Source organism: Eublepharis macularius, chromosome 2 (assembly GCF_028583425.1).
Source record: "Eublepharis macularius isolate TG4126 chromosome 2, MPM_Emac_v1.0, whole genome shotgun sequence".
NCBI classification, from domain to species: domain Eukaryota; kingdom Metazoa; phylum Chordata; class Lepidosauria; order Squamata; family Eublepharidae; genus Eublepharis; species Eublepharis macularius.
The window spans coordinates 8,537,832-8,556,348 of record NC_072791.1 but is presented as its reverse complement, the minus strand read 5'-3'; positions in this window follow the sequence as shown (position 1 = coordinate 8,556,348).

Sequence of the window (18,517 nt, the reverse complement as noted above, 5' to 3'; positions counted from 1 at the left end):
GAGGTATTGATGGAGTTTTTAAATCACCTCAACAATATCCACCCAAACATACAATTCACCATGGAAAAAGAAATCAAGGGTAAACTCCCATTTCTAGATACTGGTCATCCGCAAAGCAAATTTTCAATTAGGACACAAGGTCTACAGGAAACCAACTCACACGGATCGATACTTACACAAAAACTCCAATCACCACCCTCGACAGAAAAGAGGCATAATAAAAACATTAGTAGACCGTGCAGGACCGATATGTGAACTGCACTTTCTGAACGAGAAAATTAATCATCTAAGCCATGCACTTCAAGCAAATGGCTACTCCAGAAATGAAAACAGAAGAGCGATTAAACCAAGGATAAATCAAACAGCTAAGGAAAAAGTTTCCCACAGGAAAGCCTTTTTGCCATATATCAAAGGAATCACTGATCAGATGGGAAAACTTATGAAAAAGCACAACCTACAAACAGTATTCAGACCCACCAGAAAAATACAACAGATGCTACGATCAGCAAAAGACAGCAGAGACCCCCTCCCCTCTGCAGGTGTATACCGCATACCATGCAGCTGTGGACAAGTTTACATCAGGACCACACAGCGTAGCATCCAGACAAGAATAAAAGAACATGAAAGACACTGCAGACTTGGACAACCTGAAAAATCAACAGTGGCTGAACATAGCCTAACTCAAACAGGACACAGTATCTTATTCCAGGACAATAGAATACTGGACAACACATCCAACTACTTTGTCAGATTGCACAGGGAAGCCATTGAAATTCATAGCATAAGCACAATTTCAACAGGAAAGAAGAGCATTTAAGAATGAATAGGGCATGGTTTCTAGTCCTGAAAAACACCAGGCTAACAAAACACTCTACATCTTACAATAGCCCTGCAGATAAGATTAGCACATCAACCACCAATCCATATGCAAAAGAACCTCCTCAGGATACAGTGAAGCTTCCCCACATTAGCATTCTACACCCTGGGAAACTCTCACAGGATGACTCAGCCCAAACCCACCTTCCTGATTAGATATAAATTACCTACTAAGATCTTCTCTACACATTGACACTGAGAGATCTCTGTCTTTCGGTGCTACACCTCTGAAGATGCCAGTCACAGCTGCTGGTGAAACGTCAGGAACTACAATGCCAAGACCACGGCTATACAGCCCGGAAAATCTACAACAACCAACGTTCTCCGGCCATGAAAGCCTTCGACAATAAATAAGTGTAGCTTATACAGGAGTAGCAGAGACAGAGATTTTCAAAAGAACCAACTACAATTAAATTTCCAGTCAAATATCTATAAGCAGAGCATACTTAGAGATGAAATAACAGTGTAGACTGGGCTCTACCTAAATTGTGAAGTACAAAACAATTTGTAGCATTTTCTGGTAAGCAGAACAGAATTGTGGGATCAAATGCAGAACCATCCACAATGACAACAGTGTTCACACATCAGTTTTCCTTTCCCATTCCTTGCCTCATCCTCCCCCATGAAGTCACCACCCACGAATACCTCAGAAGGCTTTGGGGGGGGGCCTTTAAAAACAACAGGAATTACTAAATAAATATAGTATTATAACAGCCTATCGCCAAAATCTACTAGTTCCGTGCATTTTTTTTAAAAAAGTAAGTCTCTAGCCATTTTTGTTACAGAGTTTTAAGGGGAAATGTGCAGGCTACATCATTACTGACCCATGGGGAGACGTCGCACCACGACATTTTCTTGGCATACTTTTTATGGGGTGGTTTGCCATTGCCTTCCCCAGTCATCTACACTTTACCCCCCAGGAAGCTGGGTACCCATTTTACCAATCTCAGAATGATGGAAGGCTGAGTCAACCTTAAGCCGGCTACCTGAACCCGGCTTCCACCGGGATCGAACTCAGGTCATGAGCAGAGGGACTGCATGAAGGGATTAGCTGGTGCTTGGCTCTTGTGGCCCTTTCTCATATGCCCAGGGTAATGCCAAACATCAATTTGGGGTCAAGAAGAAATTTTCCTCCGGGCCAGATTGTCCAGGGATCCTAGAGATTTTTTGCCTTGCTCTGGGCATAGAGCAGGGGTCACTGGCGGAGTGAGGGCGGGGAGGTAGTTGTGAATTTCCTGCATTGTGCAAAGGGTTAGATTAGATGACCCTTGGAGTCTCTTCCAGCTCTACATTTTTATAATTCTAAGCTTCCATGGCAGAGTGAACATATGAACCCAGGTCTCCCAGATCCGAATCCAACATATAAACTGTTTCATCACACTGTGCAAAATAAATAAAAAAATAAAATCAAAGGAACAATTCCCAGCCTTTGACAGGTGTATCTCAAATTATCTACTACATTTTAGTCCCAGCCATTCTCCGAGGAGCTTACACGGGTCTCTCCACTTTCCTTTTATCTTCTCGACAATCCCGTGAAGTAGGTTAGGCTGAGGGCTAAGCTACAAGTGACGAATGACACTTGAACAGCAAGTGGATTGAGTGGAGGACAAATGAACAGGGAGGAATACGCTTGCTGTTCAAGTGTCATTCATCACTTGTAGCTTGGCCCACAGAGAGAGTGACTGACCCATGGAAACGCAGCAAGTTCTGTGAGTTTACCTGTAACCATGTTTTCCCCCACTCACATTTTTAGGGAGCACATTTGAAACATCTTTGGTGTACTCCTGGCCAAAGCAACGTGAATCACTCACGTTGTAGTGAATACACTGAAACAGAAAATAAGGGGCTATAAAAAAAATCACCATTATTCGTTCATTGTTATAATTGAGTGCTCGGAAGTTTTTCTTGGGTTAAAAAAATAAAATTGCCCTGGACACAGAGAATTTAGCACAGCAGGGAGAAGGCTTGACCGGAACAGTTCTCCATGAAATACTAGCTTTCTAAACACAGAGGAGGTTTTAATAGAGGGGGAAATTGTTCCACCTGCGGTCTGAATTGCCAAAGGAGAAGGAGGGCTGTGTCTGTACCACATTGTTCCTTTCCACTTGCAGAGGGAACTGGAGTTAGGAGTCCAAAAGAAGTCCACACTACAGGCTCCCTCGCTCCCACTTTAAACAATACAATCCAGGAAACCTTCTGCGTGGCCCACTTTAGACAAGGGTTGTACTTAAAGTTGCCTGAGGGAAACAGGTCAGTTGTGGAATATACGCTATCAGTTCAGTTGCTCAGGGAGAAGTGAAAGGTCAGTTTGGTTAAAGGGGAAAAACTCATAGTTTGGCTAAAGGTCAGTTTGGCTAAAGGGGAAAAACTCTGGGACTGGATGTTGCAGGGAAATTAAGGAGACAGAGAGCCAGTATGATATAGTGATTATCAGGGCTTTTTTTTCCAGGAAAAGAGGTGGTGGAACTCAGTGGTGGAACTCAGGTTTGCACAATAACGTCACTTTAGGTCAGCTGGAACAAAGGGAGAGTTTTTTAAAGTTTAAATTGCCCTTGGCGAAAATGGTCACATGGCTGGTGGCCCCGCCCCCTGATCTCCAGACAGAGGGGAGTTGAGATTGCCCTCCGGCCGTGGCACAATCTAAACTCCCCTCTGTCTGGAGATCAGGGGGCGGGGTCACTGGCCATGTGACCATTTTCAAGAGATGCTGGAACTCCGTTCCACCACGTTCCCCCTGAAAAAAAGCCCTGGTGATTATAGTCTCAAGCTAGGAGACCCAGATTCGAATCCCCACCCTTACCAAGGAAGCCTGCTGTGTGACCTTGGACAAGTCACACACTTTCAACCTATCCTTCCTCAAAGGTCTGCAGTGAGGATAAAATGAAGGAAGGACATAAGCTGCTTTTGAGTTCCCATTGGGGAGAAAGGCGGAAAATAAATGAAATAAGTTAATAAGTAAGCAAATACTGTTGGAAGAATAGGAGACAATTCATCCCTGGCCTGTGGACAGAAAAATCTGCATGGAGATAACATTTGTAGAAAGCTGCTTTTCCTATATTGATTCATGTTCAATGGGAGAAAAGACTCTCTCTCTGGTCTCTAATAAAGTGAGGTTTGGAACGGACGCCAGCCTCACAGACTGTCCTCCGTAGTGATTTCTAATCACATGAAGATGGAGACGAAGCATATTGTATAAACGAACAGCTCAATAAAGCCTAAAGACGTGCCTGCTTTTCCTCGAGGAATGCAGATCATTTCTGCCCTCGCCCGTTCTAGTTAGAGCATCTCAATTAAATCCACTTGGAGAGCCGTGGCGGGGAAGGGAGCGGGGGTAGTGTTTCTTTAAAAGTGAGCCAGCAGATGTCATGTATCCCTGGCAGAACATTTGTGCGGTAGAGCCTGGGAACAAAACACAGATAACCGTTTTGTGAATAGCTCAGCTACAGAACAGCACTACTGAATGACAAAAGGCTTCATATTTCCGGCAGGCGGCTGCATTCGTCTGTTGCAGAAGAACAAGATTCAAGTCTAGTAGCACCTTAAAGACTAAAAAAATTCCCAGGGTATGAGCTTTTGAGAGTCAAAGACCCTTCAGCAGATAGGATCGTATGGCCCTATACAGATCAGCAGCTCGATTGATATTTTTTACAAACTAGTAAAGAGTCCAGTAGCACCTTGAAGACTAACCAACTTTATTGTAGCATAAGCTTTCGAGAAACACAGCTCTCTTCGTCAGATGCATCTGACGAAGAGAGCTGTGGTTCTCGAAAGCTTATGCTACAATAAAGTTGGTTAGTCTTAAAGGTGCCACTGGACTCTTTACTAGTTTGCAACTACAGACTAACACGGCTAACTCCTCTAGATCTTTTTACAAACTGATTCTGCATATATTGATAAATGATATTGATTGCATTATCTGTGAATGGCCAAATTGCATGAGCCCTTTATTGGTCTGAGATACTCTCGTTGGACATAGGAGTTCTGGATATGTAGTTACTAGCACTCATTGAGGCTCACACAGCTGAGTTTCTTTAAAGTTTACTCAACCTATCCCATTGGAAAAAATGTGTTAGAGCATTATAGAATTTTCTTAGCCATAAAAATTCCTTTAAGGACTAATTATATATATTTTTCCTAACACTTGTGCCTCTGGTTTTCTAAGTATTTCATTTGGATAACTTGGATCGATGTCTTACGGCTCGCTGTTTTGTTTCATCTCTGAACTCTGAAATAAAACAGAGAGCCCAGGTTTGTGACTTAAGCCAGTGTAGTGTAGTGCATAAGAGTGTCAGACTAAGATCAGGAAGATCTGGGTTCGAATCCTCACTCTGTCAACTGGATGAGGTTATCCAGTTGCCACAGCCACCGTTACACCAGGAGTTTGCAAAAACAGTTCCTGGTTTTGCCTCATTTCTGCATATCTAGTTTTGTCGCCCTCCTAACATGTATTAAAGCGTGGTAGTCAAACGCAACTTAGTTTCTGAGATCTGACGAGATCAGGCTCGCCTGGGCTACCCAGGTCAGATAGACTGCCCTTAAAGGAACAAAATCCTCGATAACCAACATCAACACAAGCAACGCAGCCTTAGAGGATGGTGTTTTGGGATTCTGCCTCCTGGGACCAAAGAGCCACGGAGGAGAGATGGAGAGGAAGGGTTAAGGAGAAGGTTGGCTCTCCCTTGGTAACTGTCTAACCCACCTCAGGGAGATCAGAGGCTGAGAATGCTTGTCGTAAAGAAAATACGGAAATATGGGCAAATGGACGCAGTTCTGGCCTTCGGCTCTGTGGCAGAGTACCTGCTTTGCCAGCGGGCATCTCTACTTAAAAGCTATCAGGTAGCAAGTAGGAATGCCCTCTACCAGGATAGCCCAGGTGAGCCTGATCTCGTCAGATCTCAGAAGCTAAACAGGGTCGGCCTTGGTTAGTAATTGGATGGGAGACCTCCAACGAAGGCCAGGGTTGCAGAGGCAGCCAAGGGCAAACCACCTCTGTTAGTCTCTTGCCATGAAAACCCCAGCAGGGGTCGCCATAAGTCAGCTATGACTTAAAGGCACTCTCCACCACCAGCAAATAGGAATACCAACCTTAGGTGGAGGCTGGAGTTGTTCTGGGAAATTAAACCTGATCTCCAGATTACAGAGAGGAAATGGCTGGTTTTAAGGGCAGGATGTATGGCATCAAATCCCCATCATATCCTTCCCTGCCCCAAACTCTGTGTTCCTCAGACACCCCCCCTCCCCAAATCTCCAGGAATTTGACAGGCTGGAATTGGCAAAACTAATAGAGAGTGGTAGAGCGGACACGTCCCTACCTGAGAACCTGAAGAGCAGTCCAGAGTAAAAACTGAGTAGACGGACCCCAACTCTGCTGGTAGAAGTCAGCTTTACATGCTTGTGTGAGTGCAGGACTATGTTTCAAGGAGACCAGGTTCAAATCCCCAGTCAGCCATAAAGCTGTGGAGAAGCCACAAGCACTCTACCGAGTCTATCTCTCGCAGCGTCCTGGGAGGATAAAATGGGATAGCATCCTTGTGCATGCTCCTTGGCGGGGCAAGTTGGATACAAGCAAACGTATATATTTAGCAGTTAATAGCACAACAGCTACACAGCAGGCCTGCAATGCTCTTGAAGACAAAAGCAACTCACAGTTCAACAGACTTAGGAATGTGTAACTCTGCTTAGAACGGCACCATCCGTGGTCATATAAACTTTTCCCCCCTGCCTGGGTCCATACGTGGCTGCATTTGGCTTGGCAAGCCCCAAACACCACGCGCTGACCTTGTTCACACTCTGAAGCAACGACATGCCCCGGGCATCTGCAGTGATGCCATCAGCTTTGAAATGGGCGTGAGCACAAAAATTAAAAAAATGAAAAACGTGTGGCTCTTTGCACTCACAAACTTCTTATTACCCTCTCTTCCAAAATCCCGGGGATCTCTTTGCTATAGGAATGAGTAGCACAAACAGCTTAAATTTTTCTCCCTGGCTGAGAAAAAGCTTCCATTTCAGGGGGTGCACAGAAGAACATTCCTTGTTCTAAAATATTGCAACCCCCCCTCCAAAAAAAACCCCCACAACCATAACAGACACCTCCCCTAACCCTCCCCTGCACCAGAGGGCTCCCTTAACATTCCCAAGGGGTTTGTTGATAACAGTTCTATGCAGCCCTGTGCCCAACAGGATAAACAGCAACCAGATTAACTTTTGCTTCCTCTCTCTCTACCTTTCCCCACATCTTCAGTTCTCTCAAATCCGTAGCCCTTCTGAATAATAAAGATTGGGAGGAGGGTACTGAAAGAGAGAAACAGCAGCCTTCACTTATTTACATTACTGCAATGGACAAAAATTGGGGGACGCACACAAAAGGAAAGGTCTCTCAGTTGAAAGAAGGGAGCTTTGATTTTCAAATGCTCATACCCTGAACATTTTGTTGGTTTCTAAGGTGCCGCTGGACTCCAGTCCTGCTGTTCTACTGCTCACCAACCCGGCTGCCTACCTGAAACTCTCTTCTGGATTTTCTCTCTCTTTTGCTCTGCAGATCCTGGCGAACCCTCCGCCTGGGAATTCCAGCCGCCAGTTGTCCAAGAGCCAGGCGGGCCAAAGAAATGAATGAAATCAAAGCCATGCATTGGAAAAAAAGAGGGGGGGGAGAGAAATTTGATCTTTGCGGGAGGAAAAAGGGGGCAGGCGGGGGGGGGGAGGAGAGGAGGACAGAGAGACCAAATCCCCAAACAAAAGGCAGACCGGGCCTGCGGCGGCGGCGGCAGCCACCGCCAAGCTGGGGGCAAGAGCCAGCCGGGGGCTCATGTCAGAGACAAAGGAGGGCGAGCGGAAAAGCCTCTTTGGGGGGCAATTCAGGGCTTCTGCGGGGAGGGAAAGAGGCCACGGTGCCAGCTTGCATTCACCCGCCTAACCCGAACAGCCCAAAGGGAGATTGCAAGCCATTGTTTGGGGAATCTGGAAAATGCAACTGGGGAGGGGGGAACTCCCTGCCCTCCGTGAGCCTCAGCAACCCCCCCCCCCCGCCCCCGGTAAAATAATAATAATAACGATAACAGTTCTTGGAGGGAACAGCGCCCTGCCTTACCTGAGCATCCGCTGTCGTCTTTAGGTCGGCAGCATCTTCAGGGGACGCAGGAACGGTTGCTGCCCGGTCCCCAGCAGCATCCTTGGCCAGCAGACGGGGAGGAGCGGAGGGAGGGAGAGCCGGGCTTTGAATAGTCGGGAGCGCCGCCCTCTCCGGCTCCCAGACCGGGGAGAGGCAGGAGACAGAGGCGCCTCTCCGCCCCCCTCCTTCTGGCTCTGCCTCCCTGGGAACTGGGCAAGAGCAGAGTTGGGTTGCCAGCTCCCGGTTGGGAAATTCCTGGAGATTTGGGGGTGGAGCCTGGGGAAGGCAGGGTTTGGAGAGGGGGGAGCCCTCAGCGGGGTATAATGCCCTGGAGTCCACCCTTAGTGGCAGTTATTTTCTCCAGGGGAACTCAGCTCTGTCGCCTGGAGATCCGTTGTAATGCCAGGAGATCTCCTGAAAGGTTGGCGACCCTAAGAGAGACTTTCCCCCCTCCTTTCATAGTAAAAAGTCGAGTGGCACCTTTAAGACTAACCAACTTTATTGAGGCATAAGCTTTTGAGAACCACAGCTCTCTTCGTCAGCATCTGACAAAGAGAGCTGTGGTTCTTGAAAGCTTATGCCTCAATAAAGTCGGTTAGTCTTAAAGGTGCTACTGGATTTTTTTACTATTTTGCAACTATAGATTAACACGGCCAACTCCTCTGGATCTCCTCCCTCCATAGAGCGGGACCACAAGTGACGCCTGACACAGGTTGGACACTAGTCAGCTTCCCTCAAGTTTTGATGGGAAATGTAGGCGTCCTGGTCTTGCAGCTTGGCTCTCCGACTGCTGCCCAACGGACTTTTCAACTGTCACTTGTCCAACATTCCGCCAAGCTGCCTACATTTCCCATCAAAACTTGAGGGAAGCTGGCAAGTGTCCAACCTGTGTCAGGCGTCACTTGTGGTCCCGCTCTATAGTTTCCCCAAGAGGCATAGAATCAACTTGTACCAGTGACTATCCAGGTAGTTTCAGGTGGGTAGCTGTGTTGGTGTGCAATAGAACAGCAGGATTCAAGATTTCCAGATTTCAAGAGCCAAAGGTCCCTTCTTCTAACGTCAAAGATTTCCAGTCGGTGCAACTGAATGTGGTGTCTTCTGTGAAGATAGTTTCAGGTTGGTAGCTGTCGGTCTGTAGTAGAACGGAGAGTTCAGTTGCGCTACACATATTTTGTCTGTATGAGGTCCCCAGGGGAGCCAGTGCGGAAAAGATCTTTCTCTCCCTGAGACCCAGGACAGCCACTAAGAGTCACACGAGGCAATTGCGGGCTTGACGGGAAAGAGATCTAACTGGGCAGAAGGAAGCCTTATATGTAGACCCTATGATGGCCGAAACTGTTGATAACAGATTCTAGAAAAACCTTTTTTTCTGGGCATATCTGTAAACAAAAAGACGTGGTTTTTAAAACAGTGAAGGAGAAGTCATTTTGTATTGTCGAAGTCACTTTGCAGCTAGCTAAAGTTACTGCTCATAATTTTAAAAAAATATATTACTGATCAAAATAATTTTTTTTTAAATTTGCACAGAGTAAAAACAGTCTCTCCTTATCTCTTTACAGTTCAATGTATAGAAGAGTCAAGAGCTTACTTTACTGCATTGTGATTAGGTGGCTGGGTTGTGAATCAGCCCTTTGCTGGTTTGAATCCCTCTACTGCCATGAGCTCAAAAGGGGGACTTGGGTAAGCCGCTCTTCCCCAGCTGTATTATAGGGATAACAACACTACTCACCACTCTGAATGGGGCACTAATCTGTCTAGAAGAGTGGTATATAAGTGCTGTTGTTGTTGTTGTTTTAACGGCATGTGAAACAAGTCAGAACCTCTGACCTCTTCTATCATCCATTACACTACCTAAGCCATTCCAATCCTCCCATGGATAATCTCACTTGATTTATTATACTAGGCCTTTCTCTGCTCAGCTCCATCTTTCCCCCTCTTTCTGTAATTTTCTTTGTAAAACTAAGGTAAAGGGATTTCCTACTCCTGTTGTATCTGAAGCAGTGAGCTCTTTCTTACAAATGCTCAAGTCAAGCAGTATCTTAAATTATTCTAGCGCAATGCAATGGACTGCCATTTGGTTTTGCTGTGATAAACTTTGGTTTTGCTGTGATAAACTAACACAGCTACCCTGAAAGAATAAGAAGTCCTAGATTAAGCTGGGAGATTTGAAGGGCAGTATCTCTGAGAAAACGCAAAATATTGCTTTGATTGTACTCAAGGAGACTGACACTGTAATTACATGTTAAGACTATTGCCACAAATCAGAGCTGGAAAATGACAGGGGCATACCATTGAAAACATTGCAATGCAACAGCTTAACTTAAAACCTGTCACTTAAAACAGTGACAAAATTACGGCCATTCCAGGCTAAGGTCAGGATACAGACTTAAGTTTTCCTGCTAAGGGAAGACGCTTCCATCAGTGGAATGGAGCCTTCCTTCCGCTCCCTGAAATGCTGTTTTTGGGGAACGGGAAGACAACAAGGGGCAAATCTGGGGGTCGGTTGCAGGACTGGAGAATTGTTAGAAAATGCACCTCCTCTTCCTTTCGTGGAAAATTCAGTCTGGATCTTCAGTCAGACTTTTTTATCCAAAGGAATATATTGGACAATACTGCAGGGGCTTGGTTCAGTTCAGGCAGATGAGGGCCAAAGAGCTGATACCCAGGGCTTTTTTTCAGCGGAAATGCAGGGGAATGTTCTGGCACCTCTCGTGTCTGGCGGCCCTGCCCGCCCCCCATCTCCAGAAAGAGATCAGTTCCCCTGGAGGAAATGGCTGTTTTGTAAGGGTTTCTCTCTCATTTCCCTCTTGAGAGTTCCACCACCTCTTTTCCCAGAAAAAAATCCCTGCTGATACCCCTCAGTGGCCCAAAACCTGCCACCCCCCACCCCACCCCACCCCACCCCACCCTCCCAGGATTGCCAGCAACTCAGAGGGGAAAAAATGTCCTGTTCCTTTAAGAGAGGCTGTTATTTCCCAGGTGATGCCATTTACTTCCACGCCACAAAAAGTTTTGGCACAATAAGCCTCCATTAAAGGGACAGGGCACTTTCCCCCCTCTCCAAGCCGTTGGCAACTTTACGTCTACGGCAGCAATCCTGAAAGGGTTTAGAAGACTAGCAAGCGGGATATACACCCAGCATGGGAGGATTTGCATCCAGGGGCACCTTAGAGACCAACAAGATTTTCAGGGTTTATGCATCTGAGAGTTAAAGCTTTCTTCTTCAGATAAGAAGGGAGCTCTGCCTCTTGAAGGCTTGTACCCTGGAAATCTTGATGGTTTCTAAGGTGCCACTGGACTAAACTCCTGCTGTTCTCCTCCGTTTATGCTTGAGTTACACTTCTCCATGGGTAAATGCAGAGTTCTTCATTTGAGTGAGAAAGAGGCAACCATGGACCAGTCATACACTCTCAGCTTAACCTACCTCACAGGGTTGTTGTAGGTGAAATGGAAGAGGAAAGAAACATGTATACGCTGGAACAAGGCTCCATTTATCAGTCACTCTGGAATTTTAGATCCAGAGGAGTTAGCAGTGTTAGTCTGCAGTAGCAAAATAGCAAAGAGTCCAGTAGCACCTTTATGACGAACCAACTTTATAGTAGCATAAGCTTTCAAGAGCCACAGCTGTCTTTGTCAAATGCAAAATAGTAAAGTCCGGTAGCATCTTTAAGACGAACCAACTTTATTGTAGCATAAGCTTTTGAGAGACACAGCTTTCTTCGTCAAATGCATCTGACGAAGAGAGCTGTGGCTCTCGAAATCTTAGCTACCCCATTTCCTTCCTTACAGTCCAGTATTCGGAGGCAGAGGTATACTGCTGCTGGACATGGACTCAATAAAGGAAGCCCCAGACTCCAGTTTGCAAGATCCGAGCAAGTCTGGTAACGATGGGACATTTTGGAGGTCTTTCATTTATCGGGTCACCATGAGTCGGAAGCAACTTGATGGCGCACACACATACACACAGAGAGAGCTAATAGCTGATGGTTAACTGACCTGCCCTCCATTAATTTGTCTGATCTAAATCAATCCACAACCACATCTCGAGCTTATTGACAGATGTTCGAATATTGATCGATCAGTTATAGAAATTGGAAACTTAATCTAGTATTTAGGATTGGCTGATATGTAATGTTCCTGATAAACTCGTTAATTGCTGGAGTCGGGCAAATACATTTATATACAAGAGATTTTACTGTATACTGGGGCCTGGCCCTGCTTGCACCAATCCCCAACACCGTAACACCGTCACACAGCTTGCAGTATTTAATGGTCATCTGAATACTGAATTAACAGTTCTGCCTCCTGCCAAAAGAGTTGCAGCCATACCTGATGACAACGTATCAAGAATATTGTGATGTTCTAATGAAATAAGGTGCTAATACAACAATTACAAAGTAATTGACTTGTTCTTATTTCATCTGTGCACAATTTACCATCAGCATAACGGTACACGCCATCTTCCCACCTTCAGACCTGTACATAAAAGTGCTAGTGCATTCCATACAATGGATGAACAATCATTTAACAACATTCAATATTTGCTTTTATAAAGAGTTATGGAGTGATTCCACACACGTTGGATAATGCACTTCCAATCCTCTTTATAGATCATTTGGAACAGATTTTTTTCATGTGCAGAACAAAAAAATCCACCTCAAACAATGAATAAAGTGCATTGAAAGTGCATTATCCAATGTGTGCGGAATCACTCATGGATGACAGGTGCATAAAGTCCATCGATGCCAATCGTAGGTCAAGGTGTGCAGGATGGAAAGGAAACCATCTAACGGGCTGACCAGTTCGCTATAGGTCCCATTTCAGTTCTTTGTCAAAGAAGGTCAAAGAGCAGACATCAATTTCACCATTCTTGAAACCCTTTTATAAAAAACCATATACTATTTTAAAACAGCCATATACATATCTAATTCCAAAATAGCAACAGCACTCCATACTTACATCCTACTCAACCACTAGTAAGCCAGACGTCAGGTAATGGTCCTAAGGAAGGCCATTCCCTTCATTTTTGGCCTCTCGGACATCTAGATCCCATCTTTATTTCCTGATGCATTATGCCTGCCAAAGACAGAAGGAAGGACAGACAGGCAGATCCTTTTATCCTTAAACATAAAAGGTGAGCCGTATTGGCGACGACTCACCTTTTATGTGGTGCAGGCGCAGTCTGCATGCCACTGGGAAAGGTGGGCTCACCTCCCAGTCCTTATCGGCCATAATCAGCTGGCAGGAGGAAGGGCCTGCCCACCTGCAGAGCCCTCCACAGCCAGCTCCGGGAGAGGAGGTGGCAGGATGGACAGCCCCGCCTCCCAGCCCTTCCCTGCCACAATTGGGGCATGAGGGAGGCATCCATGCCTGCCCTGGCTGCCCTGTCCTTCCTTGGCCAGGATTGGGGGCGTGGGAGGTGTCCATGCCCGGCCCGGCCGCCCTGCCCTCCCCCTGCCATGACTGGGGTGCAGGGGAGGCAGCAATGGTTGGCCCAGCTCCCCCTGCCCCTTCTAGAGCCCATCGTATTTTTTGCCACAATGGGCTGTGTTGCTAGTTATTATAGATTTAATGGACTGTGGTGATGTTTTGTCTTGTTTTTTTCTTTCTTTCTATTGCTGTTACTTGTCCTTTGCATATTTTTGAAGCTTATTTTAAATAATTGATTTGGATTGTTTGCATGGTGGAGAGCTAGTGTGTCAAAGTGCAGAGAATGTTGGCGGAGGACCCAAGCGGCGCAGGTTCGAATCTCCCACTCAGCCATGAAGTTCGCTGGTGATTTTAGGCCACTCTCTTTCCCAGTCTTTACTGATTGGTTTGCAGTGAAACTGGCAAATAGTTAAACCTTTCCTGAGTTTTTTGGAGGAAGAGTGAGATAAAATGCAGCAGGTGATAGCTAAGTACAGGGCTTATTTGGAGGCGGAACGTGCCGGAATGGTGTTCCGGTAGCTCTGAAAAGAGGTCACATGGGTTTTGGCCCTGCCCACGTGATTCCTTTTCCTCCTGGCTGTCCTCGTCTTTAGCAGCAAGCTCTGCTGCTTTATTTTCATTTGTGACTCATGAGAGAGAGGGAAAGAGAGAGAGAGAAAATGAGTGAATGAGTGAATGCAAGCCGCGTGGGGCTAGGCTCCAAATGAACATAAGCTGCTTTGCATTCATTCTGCTCTGCTGCTTTATTTTCATTTGTGACTCGCACGTGAGTGAGTGAGTGAGTGAGTGAGTGAGTGAGTGAGTGAGTGAGTGCAAGCCGAGTGGGGCTGGGCTCCAAAGGAACATAAGCTGCTTTGAATTCATTCTGCTCTGCTGCTTGCTTTATTTTCTGACACACTTCTGGTGATGTCACAGGGTGTGGTATATGCTAATGAGATATGCTAATGAGTTCCTGCAGTTCTTTTTCTAGGAAATGACCCCTGGGTACGTGCATGCATTTGCTTCGATTCCTACCCCATCTCTCGACCCAGAAGGATTCCTAAGGCAGTTTCGGCCAAATGTTAAAATGCAGATCATTTGTTGAAGCTGAGAGTTATCCACAAAGGGAGTTGGTTTTTAAATGCAATAGCAGCTATGCCAAGTTCTTTTCCTTTGAATGTCCTCTGTTGTAGAAATACAATTTTAGAAGCTCTCCTAAAATATATAGAGAGAGATACATTTTAAAAGTCTTATGGCAAGGACGTACCTCCTAAACGTATTGCCAAGGCAGAAATCTTTAGAAGTTGGACTTGGCGGCACAGCTAAACACTTCCAGCCAGAAAAAATATATATACTGTTTCGAGTTTGGAATAAATCCTGAGCTCTCAGCAAAGTGAACAGCTGCTCATTTACAATGGAATTGGCACCCAGTGGCACCCAGGGCCAGTTTTCAGTTTCAGCCAAGCAGGTGCCACTGCACAGCCTGGTACCTTAATGCTCATGTACACACACCAGCATGTATGCGCACTAGAGACAAGACACATCCAGCAGCGTCACCAAATCAGAGATTCAACTTCTACAGATTTGGGGTAGTGGGCTAAACCCAATGAATGTCAAACCTTGCAGCTTATACTAACTTTTTTTTTAAAAAGAGGAAGAAAGATTTAGCAGGGTCAGAGACCGGAATACAGGTACAATCTCTGATAAATAGGGACAGTTGGAGCACGTGCATTGGAAGTCAATGGAGGTTTTCGTTTCTTCGTCCCTGTGTCTTGGTGCAACCTGAGAAATTTTGCACAAGGTCTGGAATAACCTCGTTCTAAAATTTCCACCTCACTTTTCACCAGAGGCAGCCCAGTCAATCAAACAAACGACTACACAAGGAAACAAGAACAACTACACAATCAAACAAACAACTACAGTCAATCAAACACAAAAAAAATACACAGTCGATTGACACCAACAGAAAAAATCAACACAAAACTGGCTCAGGGTTGCCTCTCACTGCAAGACTGTACCCTAAAGTATTATTGTCCTGAAGTATTATTGCTCTCATGTTGCTCTCAAGAATGAGGGGCTCTTGCTTTGAACACATGACTTCTGAAAGACCACTTACTAGATTTGAACCAGGGACTCCAGGGCACACAGCTCACACTCTTAACCTCAACAAAACACCAGCTCTCGCTTCCATCTTTCTCCATTGTTCATCCACCTTTCCCTCCCCTTGTCTTATCTTTCGATTTTTACATGATCAGAGCAAAATCTGCAAAACCCAGATCAGATCCTTGTTTCCAGCTTTATCGGATCCTCACAGATTGCAAGACAGTTATTAACTTTTTAGATTGACTGCAAAAAATAAATAAATCAGATTCAGATTCACTCCTCAGCAGTGCTGGCTGCTGATTAGGGGAGAAGAAAACATTTCACTTTTATAAATCAAGTCAGCAGCTATGACTTGGGAAGCAGAACCGCTGAGCTAGACCACGCAGGCACCTCTGTGCGCAGCCCAAGGTCACCTTTCGGAGGCAGTTCTGAAAAGACAGCATAAAAGTGAGATTTTGTTAAGGAAGTGCTGGTAAGCAGAATCTTGTACAAAGGGGCTCTTAAAATCAGTGGTGAGAACTGGTATGCATAAACGGTCCCCGAAATAAACGGCACCCACTCACCCCCTACACACAGAATTTCAACCTAAGTTTAAGGCACCATCTGTCTATTCCCTGAGGCGATGAGTTATTTTTTCCTTCTGTCCCATATACTAAACTTCAAAATTAGCCTAGTGCACCAAAAAAAGGAACAAGGGAGGCCACTTTAAAGCAAGGCAGACCCGAGGTGACATTTTCAAGGGCACCTAGAGTGAAACCAGTCCTGCTCTAGCATAGCGGTTAAGTGGTTCGGCTGCAAATCAGCACTCTACTTGTTCAAATCCCACTACTGCTATGAGCTCAGTAGGTGGCCTTGGGGAAGCCACTCCTCGTAGCCCCAGCTCCCCAGCTGTATTGTGGGGATAAAAACACTAACTTGTTCACTGCTCTGGGTGAGGCAATAATCTTTCTAGATAAGCAGTATATCCAATCCAATCCTAGCCATTTAATCGTGTCCGATCCTTGGCTACTCTGTAGATCGTATCCCTCCAGGCCTGTCTCTGACTGCTTCTTTCAATTCCTTCATGTTCAGTCCAGTGTCTTTCATGATGGTATCCAGCCAGCGGGTTATATAAAGGCAGAGAGAGAGAGAGAGAGTGTATATGCAGTATATAAATGCAGTATATAAATGCAGCTATTATTATTATTCCCATTCATTAATTATCATTAATAAGTCCTGACCTAGATAGCCCAGGTGAGCCAGATCTTATCAGATCTCAGAAGCTAAACAGGTTTGGCCTTGGTCAGTAATTGGATGGGAGGCCTCCCTGAAGACCTAGGTTGCGGAGGCAGGCAATGGCAAACCACCTCCGTTAATCTCTTGCCATAAAACCCCCACCAGGGGTCGCCATAAGTCAGCTATGACTTGAGGGCTCTCTCTACCACCAAGGTATTAGGAATAGAGAGCAATAGTTGCTTGATGGCAACATCTGGGTCTCTGCCTGCTTTCTGGGGCTCCAAGTTGGATGCTGGGGGTTAGCGTTTCCATTACCAGCAGGGGAGGAAGCAGGAAGAGCAGCCCTTCAAAGCAGCCAGAAACCCAGATGTAGCCCTCTCTGCAACCCCATTGGTGTTAAAGTCAATCGGCAGTCAATATTTTTAGTAATTCTTTGATCTCATTGGCGAGCTAGCTGATGAAGCTGATGTTAAGCAGCTTAAGGGTTAGATGAAAAGCCCCTGTGGGCCAGATGTTGCCTCCATCATAGTCAGGATCTTCCAGAGGCAACACGTACAAAATACAAGACAACCAGTGTGGTATAGAGACTAGAGAACTGCAGTAGGACTAGGAAGATTTGGGAGATGTGTTCAAATCCACATTCTTACCAGGTGACCTAGTGCCACTCATTCTCTCGACGTTCACTGGATTGCTGCAAGGATGAAATAAAGGTGGGGAGATCCCTCTACATTGCCTTGATCTCCTTGGAAGAAAGATGTTGCAAGAAGGGTTAGCTTAACGGAAGTATGAAAGATCAGGTCTGTGGATATATCTATACTCTGCCTGAGTAGAATATAGAAAGGTTGTCTTATATTCCACTGGCTTTGCTAGGCTTGGTGTGAAACTAAGTCGCAGCACAGTATTTTATTTTTGTGTGTTATAAACCTGCCTGAGAATCAGTCCCACCCCCCCACCCCCTGGCACATACTGTTTGAAACCAAGCATCCTATGATTCCTGGTAGATTGTTAATATTTACCTCAGTTGTAAATAGCTTTCTGAATAAACGGCATTTTTTGTTTCATTTTTAAAAAGCAAACTGTCTTGTCACTATCAAGTTACCTCCATGCTTGGGTGGGTTTATACCAAGGCCCAGATTCTGTCCCCTCAGATCTTGTATTATACCTGCTGTGAAACCCAGTGCAGGGGACAGGTGGTAAATTGGCAGGAAAATAGCAACAACAACAACAAAAGTCAATGTGTATACTGCCCTTCAGGACAACTTAACACAAAGGCAGAGTGGTTTGCCAAGTATGTGATTATAATCCTGTGGGTAGCCCTCCCGCACCCGCCAACAAGTTTTCTGATAACTGCACGTTTTCTTACAAAATATTTATTTATTGGGAGACTTCTGGCCTACTTTTCTCCTTACAATTTGAACGTAAAGGGGTTTATGATGTAGGTAATCCAGTTTTACAGATATGCAAACTAGCCCATTCTACAATAACTGCTTGCTATTAACAAACTAGTTTACAAGGCAGAACCAGTGGCAACAGCTCCCCAGGCAGGCAGGTACTTCCTTCCCTCCTACCAGAGGGCACCTTCCTTTATAGTTCCACGAGTTGGAAAGGAGGGACGGAGATATGTCAACCTAGAAACAAGAAAATAGTCTTGCAAATAAACTAACACACACACCTATTTCATAGCAATTATCTTGTTGCTTTAAAAACTGACAGAGTGATTTCAATCAGCTTAGTGTAAAATTTCATTTGCGTCCATCAGGCCAAGCCAGGGAAGCATTAAATATACCCCACGTACGATTTCGTTGT